Consider the following 10,908-nt stretch of genomic DNA (forward strand, 5'->3'; position numbering starts at 1 on the left):
ATAGGAAATTTCAGTTTGTCTCGCACAAGAGTTATACTATATTCACTTAATTTCTCGGGTATGATTTTGCTATAATAGAGGGTATTTGAAGTATGACTATTGTGATTTTTGATGATCAACCTGCCTCTTCTTGACTTCGAAAGTTCTCCACAAGTCGTTCATTTCAGTCCGGTATGTTTTGTTCAGAAGGTCGAAATCTTTGTGAACAATGCCTTCTATAAACTCTCGGAAAAGTTTATTCACATATGTTCCACCACAATCGCTTCCTCTGCAACACTTCAGTTCCCGGATCATACCACTTGGTAGAACTTCATTGGTCGTAATGTCCACAGTGCCACCTGATGGAATAATAGTGTACATGAAATACAAAACGAAGGAAATTATCAAATTTCAGGACAATTGTGCGACTTTAAGTTGTCATACTGATTTGAATAAAGTTCAGATTTTGATTACAAAAAAAATGACAAGATTATGAGAATACACGGATTTTGAATAGAATTGTACTGACCCCCGAGGTCAACTACGATGAATTTTGACACTAACATGAATGCCATCACTCCATCAGATTTTGTGTCAATATAATTTTGAACTTTTAACTCTTTACACATCACTGCAGCAGCTTCCGGTTCCAAGCAGAGAAAAGGATCATCTACGGGTATTCCAGACTATGATGAAAATAATATAAAAACACCTGAAACCCAAATATATCTTTTTCATATTATAGCGGATCAGTCAACGATATTGTCACGATCGATATCATTTTCGAGATTATTTTGCTTTGAAGCATTAGCCTGTGTTGACCTCTTTTATTATCTTGTGAGCTGTATCATTTCATGGTCATGGTTGGGCTGTTTTGAATGTCCAGTTGATATATGAAGCGGTACCCAGTATTACTGCGAGAGCACACGTTGTTCCTGTACCCCGTGTTCCACAATAATAATTAGAAAGGGTACATCAGATATTCGTGACAACTAAAGCTTCAGTCGGGGTTAGTGAATCTTTGTGACAAATTTTACTATAAGAAGTAGTTCAGTAAAATTCTACGTATTTAATTTGCTCTGTTTCATATCACTTTGCACCTAGAAACATTGCACTCTAGTAGTTCGTGTGTTCGAATTGTATTCTGGAACGTTTCCCAGATGCACATACCTAAAATTTAATGCCTTAAGTAAAATATAGATGTGCTGTCTTTTAAATGTTGCTATATTAACTTGCTTTGCTGTATGAAACGGTGTAAACAGTTATCTTTAGTATATTTACTGTTTGTTCTTTTATGTACATGTACTTATGTGTTCTACCACAACCTAGTTGGATATTTGCATTGTTGCATTTAAACTTTGTTGAAGGTTTTCCTATGTAAAACTGCATGTATTTATTTGAAAATCTGAGGGTGGCAACCTGGCGAGCGATGGTTACACAAGGGCGTAACAATCGGATCTGAGTGTTGGAAACGTGGTACATGTATGGAGCTGAGTTGTGGACACGTGGTATATAAATGAAACCGAGTAGTGGACACCTGGTATATAGATGGAGCCGAGTAGTGGACACGTGGTACATACATGGAGCCAAGTGGTGGACACGTGGTATATAAATGAAACTGAGTAGTGAACACGTAGTATATACATGGAGCCGAGTGGTGGACACGTGGTATATACATGTACATGGAGCCGAGTGGTGGTCACGTAGTACATGTATGAAGCCGAGTGATGGACATTTGGTATATATATGGAGCCGAGAGGTTGACACGTGGTACATTTATTGAGCCGAATGATGGACACGTGTTGATCTCCAGTGTATATGGACATTTTCGTTTCTTCAAATGAAATGTTTGTTTTGTATATATGTGTATATTCATTTGGTTTTCTATAAAATTGTAAATGCGTAACCACAAGTCTTTCTTTTCACTGGTCAAGCTAGAGGGTGCCGTGAGAGATATAATAGACTTGTCTTGTTTAATTTTCCCAAATGTTCAAACACACACTGTAATGTAAATCTGTAATGTCTAACCTTAACAGAAGCTTTGATCATGATCTTTCAGGCCTCGTCGTTCCATATTGCAGGCACTGTGACGAACCAACGCACGTCATCGTCAATGACATCAGATTTTAATTGCCGAATGTGTTCAATGATGCTTCGTTTCAGGTATCTGATGACGTCAGAAAATACAATCAATGCTGGCATAGATCCTCCCTCGTCAGCTTCAAGCATCATGTGTTCAAGGGGTCCCTATAAATTGAACATGGGTAGCTCATTTAGTGAAATACTTATTTGTAGATCCTTCTTTAAAACTTCTATGTTGATTATGGAGTAGATTTACATTTCGATACAACTGTTCTTCAATTCACAGATTAAAAATACACGTTCAGTTCCTGATAATTATGAGTACATGGTGTAACATGCTTTCAATTTCAATTGATTCATTTCTTGAATTTTTGTTCAAATGCCTAGGTTCCCTTTATGCCTAAAATGACAACGTTACTTTCTTATTCCAACAAATAAAAATACTACAATTGTATATCAATTGATTATTTGGAAAACAATATAAAATATGTATAATGACGTATTTTGTGACATCATTGTGCGTAACCTAATGTGCGTTGAATAGTAAATATCAACCTTTTACTTTTTATTGTAATTCAGAGGGCCAAAATAAGACCTTCTGTGAGCAATATCCCCTATGCTTTTGTAATACACACCTTTGCATCATATAATTTCATTTTAAAATGTGTGAACTTTAACCAGTGTTCAAGTATGTCTGGGTCGTTCATGGACATTTCGTAATACTTGTTGTCTGCCTCAAATCCAAATGAATCCAGCTGTCCATGGGCATTGTACAGCACACAGGTGGACGTTTTCAGAGACAGGAACGTGCCGTCGTTCCAGTTTGGACTGATGATATCTATCGGATTTCTGTCAAAATGCTCACGACTTGAAAAGGCGTACCCTGAATAAGCAGTACCTACATCAATAGCAGCAACGTATTGATACTCTCTCCTGTAAATACACGACAGTGTGACGATATGTGAATTAGAAATGCTATCGCACGGGGAAGAAACACCCATGTTTGATTTGACCAATTATCTCAAACACAGGCAATCCTGTGAGCATATTAACCATCTGAGATTCCACTGATATGTGTTTTCCACCAAGTATCAATTTTGACTACATTAGGGATCCCTTATTTGCTAGTAAAAAGTATGTTTGGACAACCAAAATGAAATATCCATTAAAATATTGTGTTCAGAGGTCTTTTACACTATTTTCATTTCAGGGCACCATCCTTTGTTTGCTAATGTTGAATTTCAACATCAAAGTACTTAATAATAATGTCTGCAAAATGAGTGATGTTTTCTAAAACCTTTACGTGATTAAAAGGAAAACTTGTGTTATGATGAATACTTCCGTTGATTAGAAAATAATCTCATAAATCTTTTTACATCGATTTCAAAACACTAAACATGAGCAAATAATCCTAGACATCTGAAGTAAATTGCGTTCTATTTGTATTTTGTAAAACTTCAGCCAGGCAAATTCATTCCCGCAATTAAAGAATGTCAAACTTTTACTGTCTTAGCATTTAATAAATATCGCCTCACCTTTTATAATCATCTTAACAGTCTTTATTACATATTAGTACGTATCTCTCGTAATATATTCAACTTGCATGTTGTCTTCATTATAATTGTTTTACTTGTTGCAACCTATTTGTCTTGCAACATAAATATCTTGCTTACTGGCAAATACATGTCTTATCTGTCGTTGTAAATTACCTGCCTAACATGTCCCTGTAAAACATGTCTCTTATCGTTCGTTGTATAATAGCCGTCTTACCTGTGGTTGTAAGATGTCCACCGTGCCTGCCACTGTAACATTCATCTTATATGTGGTTGTAAGATGTCCACCGTGCCTGTCAATGTAACATTCATCTTACCTGTGGTTGTAAGATGTCCACCGTGCCTGCCAATGTAACATTAGTCTTACCTGTGGTTGTAAGGTGTCCATCGTGCCTGCCACTATAACATTCGTCTTACCTGTGGTTGTAAGATGTCCACCGTGCCTGCCACTGTAACATTCGTCTTTCCTGTGGTTGTAAGATGTCCACCGTGCCTGCCAATGTAACATTCGTCTTACCTGTGGTTGTAAGGTGTCCATCGTGCCTGCCAATGTAACATTCGTCTTACCTGTGGTTGTAAGGTGTCCATCGTGCCTGCCAATGTAACATTCAACTTACCTGTGGTTGTAAGATGTCCACCGTGCCTGTCACTGTAACATTCGTCTTACCTGTGGTTGTAAGATGTCCACCGTGCCTGCCACTGTAACATTCGTCTTATCTGTGGATGTAAGATGTCCACCGTGCCTGCCAATGTAACATTCATCTTACCTGTGGTTGTAAGATGTCCACCGTGCCTGTCAATGTAACATTCGTCTTTCCTGTGGTTGTAAGATGTCCACCGTGCCTGCCAATGTAACATTCGTCTTACCTGTGGTTGTAAGATGTCTACCGTGTCTGCCACTGTAACATTCGTCTTACCTCTGGTTGTAAGATATCCACCGTGCCTGCAACTGTAACATTCGTCTTACCTGTGGTTGTGAGATATCCACCGTGCCTGTCACTGTAACATTCGTCTTACCTGTGGTTGTAAGATGTCCACCGTGTCAGCCACTGCAACATTCGTCTTACCTGTGGTTGGAAGATGTCCACCGTGCCTGCCACTGTAACATTCGTTTGACCTGTGGTTGTAAGATGTACACCGTGCCTACCACTGTAACATTCGTCTTACCTGTGGTTGTAAGATGTCCACTGTGTCTACCACAGTACCATTCGTCTTAACTGTCCTTGAATAACATTTTTCTCACATATAATCACCAGCCTAAAACCGTCTTTATCTCTGTGATGCATTTATGTAAAAAAAAAAAAAAAAAAAAAGTAATAAATTCTGTATTCACTGCTGCGACGACATATCCCTATATAATATATATTCAATTATCATTTGACATGGATTCAATCAACAGATTTACACACGACACTTGGTAGCGGTAGCAAAATATGATGACATTTTCCTCGCGATACAACGTCGTGACGTACTTTTTTATTGTGACGTCATATAGTGTGTCTGTATAGCATTCAATCGTAACTACTCGGCTATTTCCGTAACCGCAAATGAACCTCGTATGTGGTTCGACACCATCAGAGTCTGTAACCATGTGCACACAACTGTAACTATGACGTCACAGTCGTACGTTACAGTATGAAACGTGAGCTTTCAAATGCATCTAAGATATCATATATATTTAGGGTATTCTAATACCATGAATTTCCATTTATATGTTTATGTATTAGAGTGAATAAGACGTTAATGATACCAAAACTGAATCTATGTTGAAAATCTAAATACAACATCATACAGGGATTCGCTTCTGGTCTTCTAACCTCATCCACAGGCGCGCTTCCGGCGAAGAAATGCATCGATTAGATGCAATTCTTGCGCCGATCCACGTCCGAGTCTTCGGGTTACGGAAAAAGACGAGTGCGTGATCCGATTACACAGCATTGTGATTTTTCTCGCGAAGCTTTAACTACGCTGCGTCCGGTTCTAAATTTATAATAAATTCGCAACCATCACGTGATCATCGTCCCGCAGCCCTCGTAAGCCTCGTAAGCTTTTGAATTTTATAGGGCTTGAAATATGTTTTCTTTGTAATCATTTGTACTATTTTCTGTCACTTTAATGATATTAAATTAATAAATTGACACAAATTTTAAGATGTTATGTAATATAGAATATAAGCTCTCCTAATAAAGGTAACAATAAATAAAACTATCGTTTGATTCATTTCTCTGAGAGTGGAAACATGTTTTGCTGTCTATCGTTTATTGATCCTAAACAAGTGACCATGATTTACCTTACCTTAAGTCTGCCACTGCCTACAGGGTGTAAATATTTGGCAACGATTATTGATACCTAACAACGGGAGTTTGTAAAATAAATTTCACACACAGTTTGATCACCATAGAGTGCTAGACAACATAGACGACAAATCAGATGTGTATGACCGTCAAATTAACCTTATCGATCGCAAATGAGAAGATGTATTCTCATTCTAATGTAATTTCATTTCATGTATACATCAAAGGTGAATATAACGAACAGTGATCAATCTCATAACTCCTGTAAGCAATACAAAATAGATAGTAGGGCAAACATGGACCCCTGGACACACCAGAGGTGGGGGTCAGATGCCTAGGAGGAGTAAGCATCCCTTGTAGACCGGTCACACCCGCCGTGAGCCCCACATCCTGATCAGCCAAACGGAGTTATACCCAGCCAAAACTAGTGCGCCAAGAACGGCCCAACAATCGGTATGAAACACCTCAGGCAGCATTTGACTCAATGATAGGTTGTATTGACGAACTAGATCGTTATAACGACCATAGAATTTGCGAAATCCTGTCTTCAATCGAGACTGTTGAAACCCCTGTGCCATCAACTTGTTTGTCAGTAGCTTGCTACATCCTGCTTTGTTTAGTTTTACTTTGTTTTTGCTTTATGAAATACGTTTACATTACGAAATGTGTACACTTGATATTTTGTAAGTTTTAATGCTCATTTCTAACTGTCTTAATGTTACCATCAACGACATGTGCATGCATCAATTATATATTTTTTTGTTTTCTTTAAATAGGGTCCACCAAAGGCTTATCTGCCCCTTGCGCCAGTAGGGGGCGCTGTTGTATTCTGAGGTATTCGAGTAAATATGGCGTACGCTAAAATGTATACAGTTGCGAAGATAAAAGAAGAATTGAAATTGCGCGGCGCTGTAACGACGGGAAGAAAAACGGATCTTATAGAAAGGTATGAAATTATATGTATTGTCACTAGTAATTGATTTTCATTGAAGTTGCCGTGATATAAGTTGCATATTAAGGATAATTCCAAGTCTATTACGTAAAATTTGGTGACGCGTACTACGCATGTAACATTTGTTGCTCTAAATAAACGGCTTTGTTTGGGACTAGCAATAGTAAATGCATATACGATGACAGTGACTACAAATGAAAATTACATTAGTTAATGATTTTTATGTAGATTGGAAGCATACGAACGAAATTTCAACTTTAGAGGGCCTGTGATAGAGTTGCCAGCACCAGCAGAAAAGAACGTAGACTGGCCCACGACCGGGTATAAACAAATGACATCAAACCACCATGATCTCTTGCCACATATAACAGAGGCCCATGTTGATGGTAATATGAAAACGAATTCTCCCAGTATACTGAATGCAAGTCTTTAAGTTCTACTATAACCAGAGATAAACACTCAAGAAACATTAGGCTGTAGCCTATAGAATGAGTATGAATTATGAGTTCGTGCATGGCAATTTCTCCAGCAGAAAAAGAATGCTGATCGAGTCATAATAAAGTGACATTCATTGGGTATAGGGGGTTATATACAGAACATCTTTAGTATGCTATAATTTACACTTCAGGTGCCTGTGAAGGTGATTAGGGTGGGTGGGTGCCCCATTTTGCAGGGGGGGGGGGGGTATGGAGGTTCTATGGAAATTTCATTGTCCACTTACACACACATCCTCCTGTATTCTGGCTGTAATTATTTCAAACAGAAAATCTCCCTGATGTTCAAGCAGACAATTAATTATATGTGTAAAATAAAAATTATGAATATATTGCTTTTATTTACCTACATCTCTCTTCATTTTTAATGATGGTGTGCTGTATGAAATTCTTAGTAGCTTGCATGCAAGGAAGGCTTGTTTAGTTGCCTGATTTCAATTTTTGGTTGTCTCAGGCTAGCAGGCTACTGATTTTGACAAACCCTGATTTAAAACGACTTAGTGGATATCAAACTTAAACTTGTAAATATTATTTTAAGGTGTTTTTTAAAGGTAATTTTCAATACAGACAAGCAGCTGGCAGACAAATGATGGTTAATAAAAAGGCAGTTGTGAAAGGAAAACTGCTTTTAGAGTCTGAGAGGGTGGGAGCATTGAGCATCAATTGTCTAAATGAGGACTTTTTTGTGACAGGATTTGTTAGAGCAGCAATGAAAAAGGTGGTGTATAATATTGATATTAAATATAAACCAACTTCAATTTAAAACAAATCATAATACATGTATTCAAATGTTTGTGTAATAGATGTAGAAGCAACCCAGATTGTCTTAATTGTATCATTGGGGAAAAAGGAATTGTATGTATTCAACAGGTTTCTTACAATTATCGTGTAAGAATTCACAGAAAAACTGATTAGATTAAAAATTCAGATTGTGAGTGCCCTGCTGGGAAGGGTCCTTATGGAACATGTAAACATGTTGCAGCTGTATCTCTTCTTTTAGTAACGTTTAGAGAAACACATAACATAGCCATTCCAAGGGATGTACTGACAACCTCCAGACTTTTCATAAGCCCAAGAAGTCCTTTCAAGTTGAGCAGTCTGCGTTACAAAGAGTTTAATTTCTTTCTTTATTTCAATTTTCAGCACTTTACATCGTTTAGATTGTTTGATGATTGTGTACCTATGTAAACAACTTTTCAAACTAAATGAAATCATGATCTACTTTGATGATGGTTATGCCCTTTGAACGTTTATTCGAACTTTTGAGTTCCGTGTCTGTTAAACGTATTTTAATATTCGTATGCAGACTGGTACACACAGTAAGAGATTGAAAAGTTGTTTCTGAGGGGGCATGCAAAATTTTGTTATTTATGTTTCATTATTTCACTTCAATGCATAATACATCACAATTGTGCAGCTTACCAAAGTACAAATACATCAATATACAGTAAATATGAATGCATTGAAATGAAATAGCATAAATGTTATACATAAATATGTACACTAATACTCATTTGACGAATAGTCTGTTTCTTCTACATGTATATCATAAAGACTTTATGAACATATTTATTCTAGTATTATCAAGACTGAGAACTTTGAATTATAGGATATTTTGACAGATTTCTTAGTTAATACTGAAATCTATGGAAACCAATGGAAATAACTTAGTCAGTGCCGTTTGTTTTTGGATGCTTGACCGATTTTTTACCTTTGAATATCACAGGCTCCTCCATAAAAGCTGAAGATATGACTTGTCGGTACAACCCAGATCTTAGTGACCCAAGGCCTCAGAAGTATAGAGAAAATGGCGGATACAATGACCATGTGCGCAATATTGTGACCAATTACTGTGCTTCAACATCAGCAGATTTATCTTTTAAATACACGATGCCCAAGGCATGTATCAACTTCGCAGTACTGGACCATGATTACTTGGACCTGCCATTTACAGAGTATTGTATAGATGCAGCTCAGAAGGTAAGCTAATTATGAAATGTACAAAATCTATTTAAATTTTACAATTCTAGTACATATTCTTAAAATTACTGAAATTCTTTATTATGATAAATGCGACCTGAAAACGTATTTGGTGTGTACAATTTTTTATTTATTTATTTATTTTTGAGCAGGTGTCACAGAGGGATATTGCCCGCATTGAGCAAACAACTACGAAACAGAACCTATCAAAAGTCTGGCACCAAGAGAGAGAATGACGTTTGACTGCATCCAGGTTTGGAGATATTTGCAGAGCTACTGATCGCCGCAACAAGCTGAAGCTAGTATTTTTAAACCTGAGAAACTGAAAACACCGGCTGTGTTACATGGCCAACACTATGAAGCTGTAGCTAGACAGACATTTAAGACAAAAATGGGTTTTAATGTTCAAACTTGTGGTCTCTTCATAAACTCTGAAAACAATTATTTGGCTGCTTCTCCAGATGCTATTGTTGGAGAAAATGCTATTGTTGAAATCAAATGTCCATTTAAAGGCAGAGATCGTAAGATTGCTGCAGACAGTTTTTTGTTTTTTTTGTTTTTTTTTTTGTTTTGTTTTTTTTTTTTTACATTTTTGCTGGAGGATGGTGACAATTCCTTACACTTAAAACAGAATCATAGTTATCATCATAGTTATTATCATAGTTATTATCATAGTTATCATTATAGTTATTATTATAGTTATCATCATAGTTATTATCATAGTTATCATCATAGTTATTATCATAGTTATCATCATAGTTATTATCATAGTTATCATCATAGTTATCATCATAGTTATCATCATAGTTATTATCATAGTTATCATCATAGTTATCATCATAGTTATCATCATAGTTATTATTATAGTTATTATCATAGTTATTATTATAGTTATTATCATTACCATAGTTATTATCATAGGTATCATCATAATTATCATCATAGTTATCATCATAGTTATTATTATAGTTATCACCATAGTTATTATCATAGTTATCATCATAGTTATTATTATAGTTATTATTATAGTTATTATCATAGTTATCATCATAGTTATTATTATAGTTATCATCATAGTTATCATCATAGTTATTATTATAGTTATTATCATAGTTATTATTATAGTTATTATTATAGTTATCATCATAGTTATTATTATAGTTATTATCATAGTTATTATCATAGTTATCATCATAGTTATTATCATAGTTATCATCATAGTTATCATCATAGTTATCATCATAGTTATCATCATAGTTATTATCATAGTTATCATCATAGTTATTATTATAGTTATTATCATAGTTATTATCATAGTTATCATCATAGTTATCATCATAGTTATTATCATCAGTTATTATCATAGTTATTATCATAGTTATCATCACAGTTATTATCATAGTTATCATCATAGTTATCATCATAGTTATTATCATAGTTATCATCATAGTTATCATCATAGTTATTATCATAGTTATCATCATAGTTATCATCATAGTTATCATTATAGTTATTATCATAGTTATCATCATAGTTATTATTATAGTTATCATCATAGTTATCATCATAGTTAT

This window comes from Ostrea edulis, chromosome 1 (genome assembly GCF_947568905.1).
Source record: "Ostrea edulis chromosome 1, xbOstEdul1.1, whole genome shotgun sequence".
NCBI classification, from domain to species: domain Eukaryota; kingdom Metazoa; phylum Mollusca; class Bivalvia; order Ostreida; family Ostreidae; genus Ostrea; species Ostrea edulis.